A 24,021-nucleotide genomic window follows, 5' to 3' on the forward strand; every position below is an offset into this window, starting at 1 on the left:
GGCTGTCAGCACAGCTCTTATGACTCACACCAATTATTGATTTTTAAAAGGCCTACACTATTAGTACCCTGCTACATCTCTTCACACACAATATGTTTTAAAAATTCCTTTCAAAAAAATACAAAATCTGAGTCTAACCTTTCTATCATCAATGTGCTTGCTCTTTACATTTTTATCTTAAATCTTCACAGGAAAGCAAACCGGGAATCTTTTTTTTTTTTTTTTTTTTTTTTTTTTAACTTTTGGGCTAATTTAGAAGCAGAAGGTGCTTGGCCCATGTGAACCTTCTGGCAGGTATCACATTAGGAAAAAGCAAATGGTGGGCAGCGAGGAGAGAATAAAAGAACACAATTAGAAAATTTGGGATCTTTTTCCTCCCCTTTTTCACCTCTATGTCACGCTACGCCACCATATGCCAAAGCCACTCATAAAAGGCCCCCTGGCCTATTCCTCTCCAGGCTGCTGCTTTGGATCAGGCCTTCATCCCAAATTGGACTTCTCTCTTCGCACGTTCCCAATGGCTAATTCCAGGAATTCTTGCAAAAGAAGTAATTCACATTTTAAGTCACTCTAATCAGATCTAGCTTCCCCAAATAACAAGCCATTTTGAGAATATTTCTCTTCAGAATAAGGTGTATTACTTGCCTGGGACTATAACAAAGTATCACAAACTAGGTGGTTCAAAGAGCAAACATTTGTTGTCACACAGTTCTGGAGGCCAAAGTCTGAGATCTAAGGGTCAGCAAAGTTGTTTTTTGTTTTGTTTTGTTTTGTTTGAGTACTGAGGGAGAATGGGTTCCATGCCTGTTTCCTAGCTTCTGGCAGATTTCTGGCAATCTTTGGCATTCCTTAGCTTATAGGTGCATCTCCCTGATATCTATCTTTACATTCACATAGAGTTCTTCTTGTGTATGTGTCTGTGTATGTGTTCACTTTTTCCTTTTTAGCCCTGGCCTGTTTGGCTCTTGGTTAGAGCATCAGCCCATGGACCAAATGGTCATGGGTTCAATTCTCAGTCAAGGGCACATACCTCAGGTTTCAGGTTTGATCTCAAGCCCCAATCAATTGATCTCTCTCTCTCTCCTTCCCTCCCTCTCTCCCTGATTCTCTCTCCTCTCACCCTCCCTTCCACTCTCTCTAAAAAAATAAATGGGAAAAATATCCATGGATGAGGATTAACAAAAAAAATTTCCCTTTTTATAATGACACAATCATATTGGATTAAGGACCACCCAATGACCTCATCTTAATTTGGTCTTCTCCCCCAAACCCTATCTCTAAATAAAGCCACACTCATAGGTACTGTGGGGTTAGGGCTTCAACATCTTTTGGAGGAATACATCTCAAACCCAAATAATAGGTTTTGTTAAATGTCTTTATATATACTTGTCACTCCTAAAAGGTTAATACCAATGCCTCATCAGGGAAGAAAGATTGATGCATTAACTAATTACTCTCCACAAGGGTAGTTAACAGCTATTGGTAAGTGAAAAAAACATTAATTTTATGAGGATACTAGAAGTTTGCAAGTTATAAAAACAAGTTATTTTTATCCATCCTTAGAATGTACTAGATGAATACCTAAAGTATGACCCCCAACTCTTTTTTTTTAATGACAAATTTCTTATGAAAACTAAACATACTTTTTCTTAAGTGCACTACTACTACAGCCATTAGAATTTGAAAGACAGATTAGAAGTGCTTTTTTATTTCAGACAGTTTAGAAGGAGAAGTGAGGTATAAACAGATCATTGAAATTTAGAGGGCACCATAAAGAAAGCAATATAAATGGGGAGAAGAAAAGGCAGGGGTCAACTCCTTTTAAGTAGCCTCATAGTTGAGAGGAATGAAGGAAGTGAGTGTATGTCTTTATAACAAATCAGGTCTGTGTAGTCTGCACAGTCTCACCTAACAGCAGGGCTGCCTGGTGCAAGAGTACAAATGGAGGCCCAGGCATCATACGTCTCAGCATTACAATGATAAGCTAACTTCTAACTAAAACACAGTCTAATGTCCCACTTTTTATATATAACTTTTGAGCAACAAAATTTAACCCTAAATGCGTGATTGTGAGTTTTCTGTACGACTGGAGTAGGATAAATATGAAACCTGATAGAATTTGAACATTGCCCATATTAGATCTTCTGTGGATGGGATGGTGATGTTTGAATGAGCCTTAAGAGAGAGGCAGGGGAGGAAGAAATTTTCTTTTGTCTTTCTAGGTTTTTCTGGCTGGTCTAAGAATTAAATTGAAATTGGACAGAATAGTAGGAGAAAATAACCAAATTTAATTTTGTACCTATGCATGGAGGTCCCATAAGTACATGGGTCCGAAGGACAAACTGGGCAGTTGAGGCTTATATACCATCTTGAACTGAGAAGGGGATGGTGGTTTGGGACTTGAAAGGGGAGGAAGGCCACTCACCTGGAGATGGAAAAGCAAATGTTTGGTGGACAGATGTTTGCTGGGCCACGCAGACCCAATGGGGGGCAGAGGGGATTCTCACATCCAGGCCCTGCCCGGTCTTCCCCACCACACCTAATTCTTATTATACTTTAGTCAGCCGTGGTGATCGCTCCCTTCCTGTGACAGGCCCTCTGTATTTAAGGGCTCTTAGGCAGTCAGGGGGAAGGTCAAAGGTTTTTCCTGAGTCTTTTGTTTCTTAAAAATAACCAGCTTAGATAATCAATATCCCAAAAAGGCAATATTTTTAGAGTGGCAAAATCCCCTCCCTTCAGAGACATACATAATTCATAAATACATATGTGTATATTTTATACACTTTACTTCTCTCACTTTCATTTCAATAAAATTCATATCACAAAATAGTGATTTCAATGATTTTTTAAAATTAAAAAAAGGTAATAGAAACAAATAAAAACCCCCCAAAAAACAAAACAAAAACAAATAACATGCACATTTTACAAGACTTTTGAAAATATCAATAATCTTAATAGCTGTAAACCTCACATCAGACCTCCAAAACATCTGGATTTGGTATGGAATAACATTTGGATTTTTCCCCCACATTTTCTCCTGCAGTTTTGGCATACTGCAGACAAAAATCACAAAGAATTAATAAAATTTCATTGATTTACAATGTTTTTATTTTTTTTTTCTCAGTAGTTTTCCAGTAAAATGCACTGAGGCTTGGTGGTCCGAGCCTTTGAAATCTCTAAAGGAGCTTAAATATAGGTAAACATCAATGTGAAATCATAAAAACAAAACTGATTGTTATTTCCAACTGCAGTGACTCAATGTTAGTGCCCACCCAGAAAGGCAATTCTTTGGTTCATTCCTCTGACACTGTAGTAAAATATCAACCTGTGGCTTTACTATAAGAACAACAATCACTTTAGTGTTAAGAGGAAATTAGTCTTTACCATGAGGAGTTGGGTTGTCAACAGTGTGGTGAGGGCCACGGGAGGAGGGGCTGGGTGGAAGTGGGCAAAGGGGGAAGAAAGAGGGGCCATCTGCAATAGTGTCAACAATGGATATTTTAAATTAAAAAAGAGTGATGAAATACAAAGCACCTGAAAGTATTACAGGCTCTGAATCTTCTGCTTAGACACACAGCCTACTTGACCATATTAAAATGAATTAATGTTAAGCAAAATTTTATTACTTAAGCTAAGTAGATCGTGTGACTCTGAAATTCCTGAAGTTTGCCTGTTTAACATCAGGCTGCTGGAACTTGAATGCCATCCCCACTGTTCACTCCAGAAACTACCCACAAAATGTTATAAGCTCTGGGGACCTGAGCTTATTGGCCTATAAGTTCCACCTAAACACATCCAAGATTATTACTGCAAAATGGTATTGTTTAAATAATGTGTATGTTGTCCATTTAAGTTGACAGTCTCTGTCACAATTTATCAAAGCAAATTAGCATAGTTAAGGTCACCAAAAGGAAAGCATTAAAACATAAATGCTTTCATGTCTTCTGATCTAGTACTTTTCCTACAGCGCTGTACATCACTTCAGTGCTTCTTAATTAAGACTGATGCCTTCCTCCAAGTCCAGATCTATAGTGCAAGCACTCCCCGGTCCCATGTTTCTTTTGATTTATAAAATTGGATAGAAAGCTGGATTGCATTATTTTAAAATAAAATCAACACCAACATGTACCTTTTGGTGTTTGATATAGATGATTTCACTAGATATTGTAAAAATGGATATGGGAATGAGAATTTTTGTCTTTTCAAATATTTGACCTCTCTTTGTCTCCCCCTTTTTCTAAATAAACATTATATTGTATTTCCTTAGGAAGGTTCATAATTAAGAAGTTTCATAATTAAAGCGTGTCTTCTAGTATGCTAAATTTAGGATACAATCTGTTACCATTTATTTTCCAATAAAATATCTAGAATATGTATTGTAAAAAAATATCCTATCCCTTATGTAAATGTAGAAGCTGTACATAGAGAAAATAATGTGTAACATTTAATTTTTTAGTTGACATTTTTGAGATAATTGTACATTCAAAAACAATTGAAAGAAGTAATTCGGAGATCCTGTGTACAGTTTATATACTTCCTGCCAATGGTAAAGTATTGTATGAGGTCAGACCAGGATTTTAACGTTGATACAACCCCACCAATCTTACCCAGCTTTCCCCAGTTTTACTTGTATCCATTGTGTATTTAATTTTCATATGCTTTTAATTTATTAGCTTTTCAATTTGAACATGTAACTATCATCTTAAATTTTAAGCAACTATGCGTAACAGGTGTTTATGGGTTAGATTATATATAGTTAATCCCAAATAGATAAAAATACTTAGTAAAGATAGATTTTCCTTTAGAATCATAACCAATAAATATATTACATTTTTAGATCAGGTTAAATATTACTAGCAAGTAGTTTGAAAAGATTATTGTTCTGTAAAGTAAAGAAGACAGTTTAAAAATCACTATTGACAACTTTTTTCTTATGAAAGCACACCATAGTTTTAAATTGGAGGTTCAAAAGAGATTAAGAAATATGAATCCATTTTCAGTGTTTGGGGCACCAGCTCATTAAGAATAATAGAGCAGGCTTCTGGTTTGTAAAATAGCACTGACTCAAATGTGTAATGATTTCACTTTCAAATTTCTTTTATCTCAGCTGCTTCTACTTTAACAAATACAAGTGCTTCAGTTATAATAAGACTAATGAGCATTGCAGATGATTATGAAAATATAATACTTCCCAAGGCATAATATCTCTGCTTCCCCCCTTCATGAATTAAGTAAAAATAAGGACGTTTCCCTTGTTAGAGCTTTCATTGCCTGAATACAACCTGAGTTAAAACCAAAAACTCAACTTTAACTTTTGAGCCCATCAATAAAGAAAAGCATTTTGTGAGCAGGACTCCTTAGCTTGTAAGGGAAGTTTTATTAACTTTAGCAAAGACTATGCATGTGCTATCGGATTACATCCTGAAAATAAAATGTGCCAAATGGGTCATTTGAAATCACTGCCTCATTGCAGCTTGGAGTTGGCATTTTGCTGATCAGCTCACCGTGCACTCTTGGGTACTTTCTCTTAAAGTGGTTACAAGTCCAGCCTTCAGATGTTATAGTTGGATGCACTGTGTAAAAGGGCCGTTTCCTAATAAGTACCTTACTTGCCTCAGAGCCACGGTGCAGAAGCTTTTTCATCAGTCACAGCTTTGAAACAGCAAGGGATGCAATGTATCGGTTTATTCAAAATAGACATTGTGCTGTTTATAGAGAAATGCTGACAGAAATCAGGGAAGAACTATAACCAGTGCTATGCAACATGATTTAAAAAATAAGAATAAAAAGTGCCTAATACGACCCACAAAATGAGACATCTGTAAACCGCTACAGAAAATTGTGTAATGAACAACATCTCTAGGGTCTCATCATGTAATTCAGAGCTGTTTTTGGCTCTCTTTCATTCTGGTTTGAGGATAGATTGTTTTACAAGGTACATCAGCCTTCAGGGAATAGCAATTTCCTCCCTACCCCCCAACAACAACATAAATGTAACTTTTTAAACTGCTTATCTTTGATCAAAAATATATTACTTAGCATACCAAATAAACAGCCCAACAATTTGTCATAGGAATTATTGCTTCCTGTGACTATTTTTAGTGTATGTGTGTGTGTTTTTTTAAACATTTACCCGGCAATTGGTAATGAGAGCTGATAACCCTGCCATTTGTTTTTTATTTTTGCAATGATCTCAGAAAAACATTTTGAAATATGAGCTGCTCTTTAATGTAATGGATAAACTACTATGCTGCCAGGAATTATACCCAGCTTCCTCACTCAATAGCCATGGGAACTCAAGCAACAACCACAACCCACACACATAATGCAGGAAATGATACGGAACACATATATTACATTTCTGTGGTGATGTGTTTACCAAGTAAGGCTACTTTAGTATTACTGAAGCACCAGAAAGGTTAAATAAAGAAGATTCAAAATACTCAAATGCTGATATAATACTCTGTCAAATATATTTTGCTTTTTGAAGTGGTTTGATAGCCTTCTATTAAATTATGATTTTATTTAAAATAATACATTTATATAATATAATATATATCATATATATATGTGTGTGTATGTGTGTGTATATATATATGTATATTCCTGATAGTCTTACTCCATAAATGTAAATGAAATTATCTACAACAGTTCTCAATGTTTTGTTTTGTTTTTGTATGAAAAGAAGGCAAAATCATAAAATCATACTTTTTCCTCCCCACTAACAATCATGGAAATTAGTTAAGTCCTCTCTTCGTGGCTCCACCTTGAGCCCCAATGCAACACAGTCAAAGATCCATTGATGTGTGTTATAAAGGTATTAAATGTGATGTTTAAAATCCAAAAGAAATGTAAGTTTGGAATAATATTAAAGCTAATACTCATTAGTCTTTTTTGTTTCGAATATTTTGGGGAGCAATAGATGAATTACAGTATTTCAATATTGTAAACAATTATATAAATCATAATGTATGGCAAAAGAAAATAAAAATATCTCCATATAACCTCTATTAGATTAGAATTGGTACAAGAAAAAGATACCCCAAACAATAATTTTTTCATCATTTCCAAATATTAAGCAAGTTTAAGAAAATTAAAGGAATATATCTGTACAAACAAAATCTGAGAATGTTTTGCAAATTTTCCTAATGCTTAGGAAGTAGGCAGAATATATTGATGAAAAATAATTGCTAATTTAGAATTCTAATATGTTACAAGGAAATAATTCTACATAATAAAAATGGAATTTGTTAATTCAATTTTATTTTATCATGTTTTTCATAATTTCAAAATTAAGAGTGCTTGAAACCAGAAAATTAACTTTAAAATTGTAAATTAAAATTTGAATTTCAAAAGGTGGTGCTGTAATTAATATAAACAATTTTAAACACAGAGTTCTGAAGGATGGCTTTTTATACAGATCCATTACATTAATTTCATAGAATTTTTATTCCTATACTAGAGGCACGGTCCCCCCCAATGGCCCTCCCCAGCAGGCCTCCCCCCCCCAACTGTCCTCCCCTGCAGGCCTGGTCCCCCCAACTGCTCGCCCCTGCAGGCCTGGTCCCCCACAACTGCCCTCCTCTGCTGGCCTAGTCTCTCCCAACTGCCCTCCCCTGCTGGCCTGGTCTCCCCCAACTGTCCTCCTGTGCCAGCCTGGTCACCCCCAACTGCCCTCCTCTGCCGGCCCAGTCACCCCTAACTGCTCTCCCCTGCTGGCCTGATCACTCACAACTGCCCTCCCCTGCAGGCTATCTTGTGGCAGCCACCTTGTGTCCACATGGGGGCAGCCATCTTTGACCACATGGGGGTGGCCATCTTGTGTGTTGGAGTGATGGTCAATTTGCATACTACTCTTTTATTAGGTAGGATTAAGAAATCAATGGACTCTTGTACCATTTTTTATGTACTGCTTTGTTATGAAAATAATTATATACAAGACAGTGAGCTGCTAGGAAATTACATTCTGCAAATACTCTCTTCTTACATTGAAGACTAGGGCCATTCAAGAGATTTGTATATTAGATCAGTTTTTGTCCTATTGGGAACATAGGTAAAAAAAATATAAATTTTTTTGATCATCTGAGATTATACTCTAATAACTACCTATTTTTCTAGAAAATAAAAGTTTTTGTACCACATGAACTATCCTGCAATCCACTTCCTGTTCTGTGTTAGTAGCTGCACATCAAGGTGCATGAGAAGGCACAGGGGCTTTTCTTGTGCTCTTTTCTTGCTCATGTCACTCACTAGCTATGTGACTCACTTTTATTTTGAGGAATACCTGAAAGATCATATGTAAAAGTTTCTAACAGTGCTTGACCAAAGTCGGTTATCAAAAGACTATCATGATTCCCTTGTTCACATTCAGAGACCCGGCCATGATTTGAATTAGTATATTACCTTCGTTTGTTTCTTTCAAATTCCTTAAGCACATAAAACATAAATTCTTGGAATAACCTTTTCTGTGTCTTTCTCTCTAGAATTAAAAAAATATATATATTTCTTAAATCCATCACTCTTCTGATAAATAATTATAATACCTACCATAGAGTAAATACTTCAATATGAGGAGAGCTTTATACTAGTACACATGGATACAGTATCATTATCCCTCTTCTATGTAATTAAAGTGAGTTGCTCAATAACATGGATCTTGTTTGTTTTGTTTATAAATATGTCTAAACTGTCTGGACCAACCCTGGATCATAGTAGGTGCTCAATAAATATTTTATGTTTGAATTAACTATTTAATAATATCCTAATCTGGTATTCTTTTCTTAATTAAGAAATTCAAGAGAAATCTAACTTTTAGATTGTGTTATTACTATGTAGGTTTCTATATGAGACTAGAGGCCCAGTGCACGAAAATTTGTGCACTGACCGGAGGGGTGGGGCTCCCTCAGCCCGGCATGCCCCTTCTCACAGTCCAGGAGCCCTCAGGAGATGTCCTACTGACAGCTTGTGGGGAGCGGGCCTAAGCCTCAGTCTGGCCTCCCTCTGTTGGAGGCGACTGGTAGGTCATGGGAAGGCACTGCCCCCATCACCCCCTCGCTGCTGCTGCCTCTGGCCACCCTCTGCGGGAGGCGACCAGGCTGATCAGGGGAAGGTGACGTCCCCATCATGCCACTGCTGCTGCCACTGCTGGCCACCACAGCTGCCTGAGCCTTGGCCCAGCCCTCGCAGCAGCAGCTGCCACCATCCGCAGCTTGCCTGAGCCTCAGCTGCTAGGGCCGAGGCTCAGGCAGCCGCTGTGGCTTTGTCCAGAAGGACATCTGGAAGACGTCCGGTCTAATTAGTATATTACCCTTTTATTAGTATAGATAATTTTAATTTGCATGGAATTTTAATATCACAGTTATTAAAGCAATCTTTCCATGTGAGTTCTTGTGCTGATCTGGAGTGAGAACCCTGGAATCAGACTGCCTACATTATGATTGTGGCATTTGCCACTTATTAACTTTATGATCTTATGAAAATGTTTTAATATATCTGTGAACTGGTTTCCTTTCTGCACAGTATAGGTGTTAATAATGGTATCTAAATCATAAAGTTGTTTTGAAAACTAAATATTCAAGAGGATTTTAGGTTTTAAACTGTGTTCTCCAATCAATATATACAGAGCAGATATTTATTTATTTTTTGATTTATAAATGTTGTGCCTGTATATAGACAATCTTAGAGGTAACTTATTGAATTATAGGATCTGTAGGATGTTAAAAAATTTGATCATCTTAAAAACATTCTCAGTATATTAGTTGTTAGAATTGAAATGCACATATGTGTTCCTCTTGTATTATAAGCCTGGTGAGAGTACAATTAAACCATTAGGAGCTTACTTCCACTTATTTCACATGGATTTAATAGAACGACTTACTGATAAGCAGAATTTGGAGAGAATAATCATAGCTAAAATGTATTGAGCACTTTCTGTGTCCCGGGTATTGCATTAAGTGCTAAATAACATAGTTTTGATGGTGATACAAGGGTCACAAGAATGACATCTCTGGTGAAGAGGAAAATCCCCAGGAAGTAGGGTTGAAGTAAAAGTCCCAGTTGGATAGTAAAGCAACTATAAGATAACATGAGATGCTGAGGTGGTTTAAAGTGGATCTGAAATGTTAGTTTGTTCATTTAAGAATATTCCTTGAGCATATAATGTATGCCAAGAACTGAGAATAAAGGACACAGAGAGAACCTGTGTTTATCTAAGCCTTGGTAGGTGGCACACCTTGCTTTTAGTCTGCAAGGCAAGTTAAAAACAAACAAAAAAACTGCTGATGACTCCATAAATTACTTTCTTTCTCTCTCTCCCTCTCCTGCTTCCTCTCTCTCTCTTTAATGAGGATTTAGCTGGAAATGATTCTGTTACTAGAAACACTTAGAGCAAGAGTACATCCCTGTCAACTTGCATTTGATTTATTCAACAAATATCATACACACAGAAGCAGCTTCCTGGCTTCATTGTCTTGACACCATCTCCTCCCTTTGTTTTCAGCAAGGGCTAAAATTTCTAATACTTTCAATAGTATCTCAGGAAGCAGAACTAATTAAAAAAACAAGAATATCAAATGTAAACGACAGAGTGACAGTCTTTGAAATGAAAGACTGTGTAGGAGACTCAATGGAAAATCTTAACCAGTGAAACCATTGGTCACATAAAATATTCAACCATATCAAATTATACCATCACATTGGTGGCTAAGTGGCTAAAGTTTCTCTGAATTCAGGGCAATCTTCGTAAATGTTTTCACGTCATATTAAAATGAATGGCATGAAAAGTATTTTATTCTATTTACATTTATGTCAAATATAAAAGCACAATAGTGGCAGTCATTTAATGGGCTAGCTAGTAGAATTTGAGTGTTGGTGTGGGATTTCACATTTTTAAATTGCAACTCAACATTAAAGGCTTCAGTAAATTGGGATTATCCTGGACTAAGAATTAAGGCAGGATTAGAACACATTTTAGCAGCTAATTAGCAAAACATAAGGAAATAGAATTAAATACCTGATAAAAATAATAAAAATATTTTTCTTGTTCATAATCCTCAATTCCATTCATTTTTAGGGACAGTAGAAAGGAAGGGAAAGGGAGAGAGAAACATTGATGTGAGAGAAACACATAAATCAGGTTTTCCTCCCACACCCATCCAGATTGGGGCCAGGATCGAGCCTGCAACCCAGGCACTTGCCCTTGAACGGAATCGAACCTGAGACCCTTCAGTGCATGGGACAATGCTCTAACCATTGAGTCACACCTTCCAAGGCAAGATAAATCTTTGTTAAAATTTTTTTTCTTGTTTTTCATCACTATACTATTGTGCTCGACTCTCAGATGGGCATATTATATAGCCCATGGGCCAAATCCAACACGCCACTTGTTTGTACAGCCCAGAAGCTAAGAATCATTTTTATATTTTTCATTGTTTGAATAAAAGAATATTTTATGAAATGTAAAAATTGTATACCATTCAAATTTTAGTGTCTATAGTTACAGTTTTATTGGGACATAGGCACTCTCATTTGTTAATGTGTTGTCTAGGGCTGCTTTCACACTATAGTGGCAGAGTTGCCCAGCTGGTGTTTCTCAGTGGTTGAGCATCGACCCATGAACCAAGAGGTCACCATTAAATTCCAGATCAGGGCACATGGCGAGGCTTTGAGCTTGATCCCAATAGGAGGTGTACAGGAGACAGCCAATCAATGATTCTCTCTGATCATTGATGTTTCTCTCTCCCTCTCCCTTCCTCTCTGAAATCAATGAAAACATTTAGAAATATATAGTGGCAGAGTTGAGTAGCTGTGACAGAGACTGTATGGCCCATAAAAGCCTAAAATATTTTCTCGTATGCTTCACAGGAAAATTTTGTTGACCCCTTTCAAGTTTATGCACTGATCCTCCTTTGAAGCAAAAATACTAGAAAAAAAACCAACAAACACTTTCATAGTAGTATGAATCTAGGTAACCTAAGCAAAAATAACAATGTTTTCATTCTCCTTAGTACTTTTATCTTAATTAGAAGGTAATACACATTTCCAAAATAGTCATAGGCCTAGTAGAAAAGCTGTTCTAAAAGTGAGAATGATTTTTGCTATTCACCAAAGCAATCTAGCCATTTCTGCCCAAAGAGCTCTTTTAGAAATTTGTGCCCAACCTGATCTAGACATGCCATTATTCCAACAATGAAAGCGTTTCATAAGAGACAATCGAGTTGGCAAAAGTCTGACTTCGTACCAGCTGCATGAATTTGCTCCAGTTTCCCGGTGGGTCCCTGGATCAGCGAATCTCTGATGAGAACATAGATAAACTAGATATTTCCTCAGTAAAGATCTGCTTTCTATCCTCTGAGCTACTTGACTTCACATAATTCAGCAGGTCACTTCTTTTTTCTGTTTCCCTCAGAGCCAATGCTACTGTTCATTGTAAAGTATACATCAAGCCTTCAAAAAAATGAAAAATAATTTATTTTCATGCAAATGTGGGCATATATCTGGAAACTTCTGGTTCCAACCTAATGGACCAGGCTTTGAAAATAACTTTCACAATGTGTTGAAGAATGTTTTTTTACGTTTTTATGGCATTGCTTTCCTTACTAGTATAATGATTGTTGTACACTGTTACACTTTAAATGTGTATTTATACCTTTATACACTTTCCTCATCATATATACTTTAAAAATATGATTCAATATTTAATAAAAAGACAAGTATTATTATTAATAACAATTCTAGTAGGCTAGGAAAGGATGATAGTTTGAATCTTTCCATTAAAGACCTTAAACCTTTTAATTTGCACTTAGTACACTGATTTTTCTTTTAAATTAATTAGTCTATGGGCAGAAGTTAATATCCTATATTTATAATTTCTAGAATTACAACTTTGTCTAGCACTATAAAATGATGGCATTGCTTTTTAATTGTGGGTTTGCAGCTTCACTAGACTGTTGGTGAGTGAAAATGCCAAAGTAAATTAAAGTGCTATTTTAAAAAAATCATTGTATTTTAGAAACAATGTAGACCTTTAAAACCCCTGTTATGTTACCAGCTTTAAAAAATGGGATAACAGTTGGAGTCTAAAAAGGATGTTAGCTATCAAACTACTTCAATGTTTAACTCTAGCCAAGTGCTTAGATTATAGAAAAATGGTTCTCAGGTCAACGGATCTCAAGCTGTTCAAACACCTATGAGGTATGAAAACAGGAAGTTCATATAAAAAGAAGGAAGTTTAAGCAAGAAGTTTATATCATACATAGCAAATCTCATATGTATAAAATTCACAGAAGTTTGAGGACTGCCAAATTCCAATCTCACATACATTTAGATTGGGTCTAATTTACAAACATAACACACAAGTTTACCATACAGAGCAGTAAATTAAAATGCAGACAACAAAAATAGCTGCTGCTTTGTTCACAAAGACAAACACAAGATGACTCATTCTTGTTGAGAGATTATTAGGAATGTTGAGCTTATAACCTTAAATGTTAGTTCAAGCATGCTCAAAATTGTGTTATTTTTAAAGTATTTATGATTTCTCATAAAATTAACTTGATAAATACTTCCCTTGCTTTCCTAACTAGCTCCTATAAGATATTGTTATAAAACAAAACCAAAAACAAAATGGGCACTTCCTACACCCTTGTTTATTTGACTCTCTCACCCTAAAATGAGAATCTTGTAACCACCTGGTGAATATCTATTAATTTTATATGTTAGCCTCATGCTGGGGTCCAGTTTTTCCAAATATACTAGTAAGCATTTTCTTCTTTCTTTATAGTGAGTCATCCTTCAGTGCCTTTGATTTTCAGGTTTTGTCTTTACCTCCTTTCCACTTCAAAGCCATTCTCTTTATGTAAAAGGAGAAACAAATACTATTTATAATCACCATTTTTTTCAAGGTTAGAAAGGCTATGATCTATATCAGGGTACAGAGAATTATTCGCCCCCAACTCAGCCACATTTTGTCACCACACCAAAGTATATTTATATGTGCCTACTGTCTCAAAAAACCTCTTTGACAATAGTTCCTCCCACTTTGAAAGAACTAACAATTAGTCTTCCTCTTTGATTTTTGCATCTCTGTCTACAATCTAGGTAATTTTAAAACTTGATCTAGTCTTCTCATAGCATTTTTTAAAGCATGGAACTGGAAACTTTTACTACTATAGAATAGGTTTATTGATTACATTTTTTATTTTCTGTTTGAATATTTATATAAGAAATACAGAACCAGATGAAGATAATTACATGAAAAATAATGCATTATCATTACAGAATAAAATGAAATTAAAAGCACCATATTTGCCATTTGTAATAGAACAATGAATAACTCAAAATCAGTAACAATTTAAGTAGTAGCATCCTAAACTAGATTTGAATTAATGACCTAGACATAAAGACTGTGAACCCTTAGATTCCAAGTAGGATATCAATCCTAAGCACAGGATATCAATTTGTGTGCTCATTAGGGCAACAAACATTTACCATTTTAATTTTTTAAATATTTTTATTGATTTCAGAGAGAAAGGGAGAGCGAGAGAGAGAAACATCAGTGATGACAGAGAATCATTGAATGGCTGCTTCCTGCATGCCCCCTACTGGGGGGATCTAGCCTGCAACCTGGGCATGTGCCCTTGTCCGGAATTGAACCCGGGACCCTTTAGTCCTCAGGCCAACCCTCTATCCACTGAGCCAAACCAGGTAGGGCTACCATTTTAATTTAATACAATCTCACACATGCATTCATTGAAGTTCAGTGTTTGTGTGTGTCTATACATACATATTTTTATTATTTTTAAATTTTTGATTGATTTCAGAGAGGGAGAGGCAGAGAGAGATAGAAACATCAACGATGAGACCGAATTTGCTGCCTCCTGCACACCCCCTACTGGGGATTGAGCCCACAACCTGGGCATGTATGCTTGCCCAGAATTGAACCCAGGACCCTTCAGTCCTCAAGCTGACACTCTATCCAATGAGCCAAACCAGGTAGGGCCTTATATATATATATATAAAAGCATGTCTATTGTATAATGTATAACTATAAATTTTTACAAGTTTGATGACTTTCAAAACATTTAGGAAATAATATAAACTTATTTTTCATCATTGTCTTTTACGTTGTTGTGAAGAAAGAATATTTTACCTACCCTTCTAGGTTAGTTTTGCTGAATTAATAATCAAATCTATGTGAGACAGATAAACAAGAGAAAATATAACCAAATTTCATTACATGTATGCATCTGAGAACCCCATATACATGAGAGGTTCAGAGTCAGAATGGTAAAATGAGAGATGTATGGCATTCTGAACCAAGGAATGAGGTAAGGCATCTTTCAGAGAGGAGGAAGGTCATTTGCAGTAGACTTTTGCCACGCCATACATATGGGTAATAAAAAGTTATTTATGATAATAACTCTTACTATGGGCAAGGTCCCCAGTTTAGATTCTTTTAAGTAGTTAAAGGAGGGGCAGAAATTTCCCCTGAGCTCCCAGGGTCTTGATTGCCTGCAGTTCAATGTAATCCACATGTCAAAGTGGCACATCTTGGTGAGGCTTCTAAACCTCTTCAATGTCAACAACAGTTTTATTAGGTTGGAATAGTTCAGAGCATACAGTGATATTTGTAACTGGCCGGTTTTCTATAAAAACTGGATTTTTGGAGTAACTTTAAATAGAATTGTTGATATTCAAAGACGATTCAATTAGAAGGCAATGTTTTAGCATTAGAAAACTTGTGGTTTTTTTTTAAATAATTGCTAAATAGTCATAGCAAATCACTTCAGTTGACTTAAATTGCTTTTTGATAACAGTTCCAAGAGGAGTTTTAAAAGAATATTTCATTTCTAAGATCCAAAAGCATATAGTTTCAAGAGACATTTTAAAATATCAGAATACATATATATTAATCAAGAATGTGACAAAATCAGCCTCAGATAAAATTATATTAGAATTTTTATAATTTTTCAGCAGTTTAATATTTTTTGCTAAAATACATTTTGACGCATAATTAATTTTTAACTACTTTTGCTTAAACTAAAAGAAAACTATTGCCCGTAAATATTTTACAAAAGTAGGTAAAAACTCAATTTTGAGAACTGGATCAAAACTAATGTTTTAAATTTAAAAAAAGTTGGCCATACCCAGCCGGTGTGGCTCAGTGGATTAAATGTTATCTCATGCACCAAGAGGTCACTGGTTCAATTCCAGGTCAGGGCACATGCCCAGTTTTTTGGCTTGATCCCCGATGGGGTACGCAGGAGGCAGCCAATTGATGTGTCAGTCTCTCCCTCTCCCTTCCTCTCTCTCTCTCTAAAATCAATAAAAATATGTTTTTCAAAATGGCCACATATGACAGATACACTTAAAGAGTTACCAAAGGGTTGGAAAAAGTGGATATTCTTCAGAATAAAAATATCTTAATATTAAAGTTATTGAAAACTAGAGGCCCGATGCACGAAGATTCGTGCAAGAATGGGCCTTCCTTCCCCTGCCTGCCAGCACCGCCTTTGCTCCGGCCGGAGCTGCTTTTCTGCTCTGTCCCAGAGCCACCTTTTCACCTTTCCATGCTGCCCAGAGGCCCGGAGCGGCTGGGCCGCTCGGCGCCTGCATATGCAAACTAACCCACCATCTTTGTTGGGTTGATTTGCATACTCACTCCTGATTGGCTGGTGGGTGTCGTGAAGGTATGGTCAATTTGCATCTTACTCTTTTATTAGTGTAGATGTGGTTTTAAAATGTTTTAAGTGATGCAAATAGAATTTGTTTACTGATGTACTGCTAGGAGAATATACTTTAGTTTATACAATTGTTTGCAAAAAAAATTCTAGGTTATGACTTTTAATGTGAAAAAAAAAGATCAATAATGAAAAAGTAAAAGTACAATTGAAATTTGAAAAGCAAAATTGAAGTAATTGATTCAAAGTTTCAGAGAAGAGTTTAATTCTTGTCAACAAATATTACTTAGCTCAAGAGGGCAGCATTGAGGAAGTTGATAAGAAAAATCAACTTTTTAATTTACTCATCTTTCAACGGCATTTTGTTACTATGAATATATATTTTTATAATTAATAAAAGGCACATAATGTAAGTGATGCAATTAATGTTTATGATTTTGTGAAGTAGGAGAGAGAAATATGTAAATGAGATGTCTACTACACACTTACAGGCTTGGGATACTCAAGGATGCTTATTTGATCCAATAATAACATAGATAAATATTCTCTTCATAAATGTGCACGTGCTTGCTAAAAGTTATTATCTGTTAAATCTAGTATCTGAACTCTCTTGGGACCAGTTTTTAAAAATATTTTGAACTATAGTTTACAGTTTCCTGTTTACTGGGATATCTAATAAATTTTGATTGTGTACTGAGACTATTGGATGAAACATTGATTAATTCCCCTAAAAGGTATTGTTTTAGTGTTGTTTGTTTCTGGTTAACATCTTGAACAGAGATCGATGATAGTGTGGATCTATAGCAAGCCAAATATTTTTCAAAGCTCCTCTCTCTTGGTGGAATTCTACTTCCAAATTGTCTCTTTTAATGATTTTATTGAGGCTTGGATTTTGGCTTTGTTAAGGCCAGTCTAGTGTAGATCCTAACTAATAATAGACAAATATGCAAATTGACCATACCTCTGACACACCCACAAGCCATGCCCACAAGCCACGCCCACCATACAATCAGAGCGAGCATGCAAATTAACCCAAACCAAGATGGCTACAGCCACAGAGAGCAAGGTTTCCTAGGTAACAGAGGAAGCCAAGCTTTCCGCCAGCCATTGCAGGCCTAAGCCTCCACTCAAGCTACAAAGTTTCAATTATAGAAGGTAAACAAATTCAAACAAATGGCGGCAGAATGGAGCTTGAGAGAGCAGGCCAGGGTTGCCGGCGGCAACAGGGGAAGCAAAGCTTTCCGCACACCCTGGCCAGGCCCACCCGCTTAAGGCAACAAAGTTTCAATTATAACCCCAACAGAAATGGCTGCGGGCCTCGGAGGGAGCCCCAGGCTTGGCTCTGCTCCAGGCTACAAAGTTTCAATTGTAGAAGGAAAATAAATTCCAGATACCAGGGCCTCTGCTTGCGTTGCCAGGGGGCGTGGCCGGCCTGCAAACCACCACAGGCCCCTCGCTCAGGCTGCCCCATGCCCCAAGGGAACCCCACCCTGATCAGGGACACCCTTCAGGGCAAACCAGCTGGCCCCCACCCCAGTACCAGGCCTCTATCCTATCTAATAAAAGAGTACTATGCAGATTGATCATCACTGTAACACACAATATAGCTGCCCCCATGTGGTCAAAGATCCTGCCCCCATGTGGACACAAGATGGCCACCACAAGATGGCCAGCAGGAGAGGGCAGTTGGGAGGCACCCGGCCTGCAAGGGAGGGCAGTTGAGAAGGACCAGGTCTGCAAGGGAGGGCAGTTGGAGGTGATCAACCCTGCAGGAGAGAGCAGTTAGGGGTAACCAGGCCGGCAGAGGAGAGAAATTGGGGGCAAACAGGCTGGCAGCAGAGTGGTTAGGGGGTGATCAGGCTGGCAGGCAGAAGCGGTTAGGGGCAATCAGGAAGGCAGGCAGGCAAGCAGTTGGGAGCCAGCAGTCCTGGATTGTGAGAGGGATGTCGACTGCCCGTTTAGGCCCGATCCCAGGGATCGGGCCTAAACGGGCAGTCAGACATCCCTTGAGGGGTCCCAGATTGGAGAGGGTACAGGCTGGGCTGAGGGACAACCCCCCGCCGTGCACGAATTTCGTGCACCGGGCCTCTAGTATTACTATAAATGTCTACCTTATTCCTACCTTAAGACCTTTCTTGAGACTCAGAGGGTTTCCCCTTTCTGGCTAGGCTGGAACTCTAATGTCTCAGTACTGTTTGATTTCTATTATCTGTGGTTGCACTGCAGCAGCTGCTCTATGGTAACCTCATGTAAGCAGCCACATACCCTGATCTCTGCTTCACCTGCAGCTTTCTGTAGAGATCCAGAACAATCATGGGGCTCATCACATGAGTTTCCTTCTTCCCAAGATTGCAGTCTGCACTTCCTGCTGTCCAATGTCAGAAAACAGTTGCCTCATGCATTCCCCCCGCCCTCCCCCCCCCAATTTTATGGTTGTTTACCACACCAGGGTGAGTTTACTTTCAGTTATTTTGACATTGGCAGAAGTAGAAGATCCTTGCATAGTTCTTAATTGTTGTATTTACTGGTATTTCATCCATCTTATTCCATAAATGCAGTAAGTTGTGTGAATTTGCATCTCTCGGCTTACATACTACTAGAGGCCCAGTGCACAAAATCATGGGGGTAGGATCCCTAGGGTCTAGCCTCCTTCAATCAGGGCCATCTTCTGCCCACTTGCCAGTCCCCAGGCTGAACGCCGCCTCCGCCGCCAGGCTGTCAGGCCATTGGGATCACCAGCTCATCCCCGGATGCTCAAGGGCTCAGGCCTGCAGGAAAGCAGGTGCCAGCAACTTCACCTCCATGTGCGTGCGCTGGGCTGGCCACTGATGGAACGTGCTGCCCACTTGGGGCCACTCACATGGGCGCCACTGCCGCTGCTACCACCACTGCTGCTGGGGCTTGAGGTGCTGATGGAAGCTGCGGGGCACGCCCGCAACCTACCCTCCCCAGCGTGAGTGGCCCCGAGTGGGCAGCGCTTTCCATCAGTGGCTGGCCTGGTGTACGTGCATGGAGGTAAGTTGCCGGTACCTGCTTTCCCACAGGCCTGAGCCCTAGAGCAGCCGGGGATGAGCTGGTGATCCCAATGGCCTGACAACCAGCCCGGTCCTCCCACCACTGGCCCTGATTCCCCCATTCACCATTGCTGATCCATCGGAGCCTGCAGGCCGGGGGCAGGGACCAAGAGGTCAGGCATTCAGCCTGCTTGCCAGTCCCCAGTCCCACCCCACCAGAGGGGAGGGACTGAGAGGTGCTCAATGCACCTCATGGTGACCAGTTGTTTGGTCATCACCGTCGTCACAGACACTGGCTATATATATGTATGTATGTATAATTTCAAGTTTGTTAGTGTTTTACCTGGTAAAATTTAGATTCACAAGTGAAATTAATGTCTATATTGATTTTTAGGGATACTTTTTGTTTGGTGTCAAATATTATCTTGAAGAATAAACTGGAAAGCTTTTCATATGTTTACATGTTTTGACACCATTTTGATAGAATTTTAAATATTTGATAGATTTTGGCATACTATTTTAGACCTAGTATCTTACCTCTGGGGTATATGGTTTCAATTCCTTACCACTATAAAAACTATGTAATAATTATATTTTATGTTTTTATGCATACACAAGAATTATGTTATAGTACATAATTGAATTTGGAATTGCCATTATAAAGGACATGAACATATTACTCCAAAGTGGTTGTACCAGTTTACACTTCTACCAGTAAGATATGAGGCTTTGTTCTTATCTCATACTTGTTAAAGTCAGTTTTAATTTAATAGATGGGAAATATTTTATTTTTATTTGTGTTTTCACAATGTAGTGTGAAGTTGAGGCTTTTTAAATATTTTACTTTCTATTCTAAACTTTTGCACAGTTTTCTTTTTGGTATTTGAACTATTTCTTACTAATTCATAGGTTTTTTTTTCTAGATACCAATGCAATGTCAAAATTTTCTATTAAATTTTGAGTGTGACTTTATCGTCTCTTAATTAATTTGAGTGTGACTTTATCATCTCTTAATTATGTTTTAATTTATGCTTTAATGTAATCATCTTTATGAATATTTTGATTTAGCTATCTTATAGTTTCTTTCCAAGGGTTCTATTTAGAGTTATAGGAGTACCTGAAAAGCTGGAGAAGGGTCCCTGGGCCCTGAATTGTGAATATAAATTTGTGTGTTCCTGTGCATGTATTAATTTGTTTAATCTTAATCCCAAAGGAGCAGGTGGTTCTAAAATATTTTCTTTTTCCCTGCCTAATCTCACAAGTCTTTGGATTCTGGCTCTTAGGTTATATGTCTGACTATGATACATGCATTCATAAAAATGCTCTCTTTGAAATGCCTCATATGACATAATCTTTCCATTTCATGAGAATGGCTCTTGTTTTATGGAAGTGCTAATCTACTTTATTTTCCTTGATTCTGCTTTGAATGGTGATGTCTCCTTTGTAGCATGGGTTTTGGCCAAAGATTTGATCACTTGGGGAACTGGTTTTGGCCTTAAACCTATGCCTAGATTAGTTGGTTCTGATTTAAGTTGTCAAATGCCTCATCATTGTCCTGATTTAATTGAAATCACTGGACCACTCACTTACCTATTTTATTTGATCTTCATGGTTTTTTCTTGCTCCTGCTTTTCTACAATATTCTGTGACATGGTTCCCACAGCTTACTGTGATAGATCTGACCTTTTCCTCATAGCTTTATAATTTCTTTAGACTTAAACTGCATTTCATCCACCAAACTCTTTTTATATAGTAAGTACTACACCAAATGTTAGGGGTGCAAATATGAATATATCCCATAGCTTTTCCTTCCAGATTAATAGCCATATAACTAGATATTCACAACACAATGTAATATGAGGACTGAGGAGATCACTTTACCTGGGCAGTGGGGAAGGGGACAAGATTTTGCGAACAAGGTGACAGAGTTGATTCTTGAAAGGTGACTAGGAAGGTGTATAGAACTAGAAGTTTCAAACACCTCTTAAATGAGTAAGTCTATCCTTTATCTTAGACAGAGATCAATTGCCCATATTAATACTTACAGATATAAATATTATCACTACATAGCTAATGTCAGCATTGTACATAATCTGTTGACATAAGAAACACCCCAACCTGTAGATAACTTTTATAAGTGTTTATTTGAGCCCTACTGATGACATACCATAAAGACCTCAAATGATCTGTTCAGGAGAATGACAGTTTTGCAGTTTCTTTTATACATTTGGAATTAAGGAGGAAACATAAGGAAGATTAGGATGAAGATGGGAAAAATGTGGGGAGGGTATTGGATTACAGGATTATTAATAAGATTATGTGCTTCCTTGAGGGTGGTTATACTTTGAAGGGGTCTATAAAAAAAGATTACTCTGGCATTTCAAAGGTGTGCTAACCTAGATGCACAAGATCAATAGACAGGATTTGCTTAAGGCAAAGATAAACCTTTTAGTAGGGAAGTTATAGACCTGGGCCTGCCTACCTATCATGACCTGCCCAGGTATGAATTTTTTATCTGCTCACCATATGAGGTTACTTTCCTTTACTGGTCTTGTCAGATTCATTACAGAACTGCTTTTCTTTGTATTCACATTAAAAAAAAATGCATTTTTTTCATTGGTTGAAAATCCTAAATATTTTATTTATGTTAATTTATAGTCTGGGTTAAGACAAGTCCCAGTTTGACTACTAACTAGCTCTACGAACCTGCATAATGAAATTAACCTCTATCAGTCTTATTCTCTTTAGTATAAATCAAGGTGTGGACTCCACTGTTACTCAAGTCATTTTCCGTGGTGATCTACTGGAAAAGAAAAATCAAAGAGAAGTTGGAAATACAATACTTCATAGATAAAATTTATTCATTGAAAATGTTTATTATTCATGGGTAAAATTGTATTAAAACGTATTAGGATTTCCTAAGTCAATAAACAGACAGATCATGCCAAATTTTTTATTTACTTAGATGTCAATAGGATGCAATGATAAAAACCTACCAATTTAATAAAAAATCTACATGCCTCATGGAAAAGTGTCACATTTAGATGTACTATAATATTATGCTTAAATTATAAGTAATCAAAATTTGAATAATTTAAAACACATTTAATATTTCTTAAGATTGTACTAATTTGTTGCCAAAGAAAAAAATGACACTTTCCTTATATTGACTTTAATGAAGCTCAGATGTAAATCATATGTGTTTTAAAGATGTTTATATGACAAAAGATTGAGGTCTAGATAAAGTCTAAAGTACATCTCATCCTGATAGTTTTGAGTTCCTTTGCTATGTGAGGTCATCCACAATAAAATTCAACAGTGAAATGATCTGATTTCAAAGTGCTCTAAAGCTCAAAGGCAAATCTATATTTGGAAAATTTTAGTGATATTTTTTAAAACAACTGAGATGACTCATCTGATAGATGAGACAGTGTGGCTTCCATGGAATTCTAAGCATTTGAGCATCTTCTCACCCAACTCCACCAATCACTCCCCACTAACTCCATCTTTCTGATCTGCATTTTCATTTCCAGTGAATGGATAGGGACTGAGGCATTTTTGTATCCTACCTTTCACTTCTCTATTCCCATACTCCTTCAGTTCTCACCAACACTATGTGTGTTGTATAACTATCACTATGGATTTCAATCCATAGTTCTGAAAATGCTTTCTTTAGAGATTGAGATGGATATATAGTATGTTCCCAAAAATGTATACACACACGTTGAATAATTATAAAGGCAGTGTTTTTTAAAATACATTTCATTTTCAAAATTAAGCTGTCAGCTGTTAAATGTATATATATACATGTTTTTGTAATACCCTGTGGATGGGAGTTATGAAATCAGGATATCTATCATGGCTTCAAATCCTGGTTTCAAATATCTTGGAAATAAATTATTTCATTTTATGGGACTCAATTTCTTTATCCCATTTAAAGTAATATCATTTTGACTCTTGAGTGATATCAATAAATTTATTCATTTAATAAACATGTGTTAAGTGCCTACTAAGTGCCGTGTCCTGTACAGGCCACTGGCACAGTCACTGCCTTCAAATAGCTGAGATCAGTCTTCAAGCTGTGTGACAGCCATGCTCTGCTCATTTCTCTTCACTGCAAGAAGATGACAAGAGCCAGATCATAAAAGACCTTGTAATACATGTCAAGAGGACATTGTTTATTGCTCCTTTCTGTATGTATAAAAAGGACCAGTACTTATTTGTGACATTAATTTACATAAAAATATTGTTATCTGAGCAAAACCAGAGAGAATTTAAACTAAAACAGAAGTCATATTATTTAAATTAACATGCTTTTTGTTCTGCTT

Source organism: Cnephaeus nilssonii (genome assembly GCF_951640355.1).
Source record: "Cnephaeus nilssonii genome assembly, chromosome: 2".
In the NCBI taxonomy this organism is placed as follows: Eukaryota; Metazoa; Chordata; class Mammalia; order Chiroptera; family Vespertilionidae; genus Cnephaeus; species Cnephaeus nilssonii.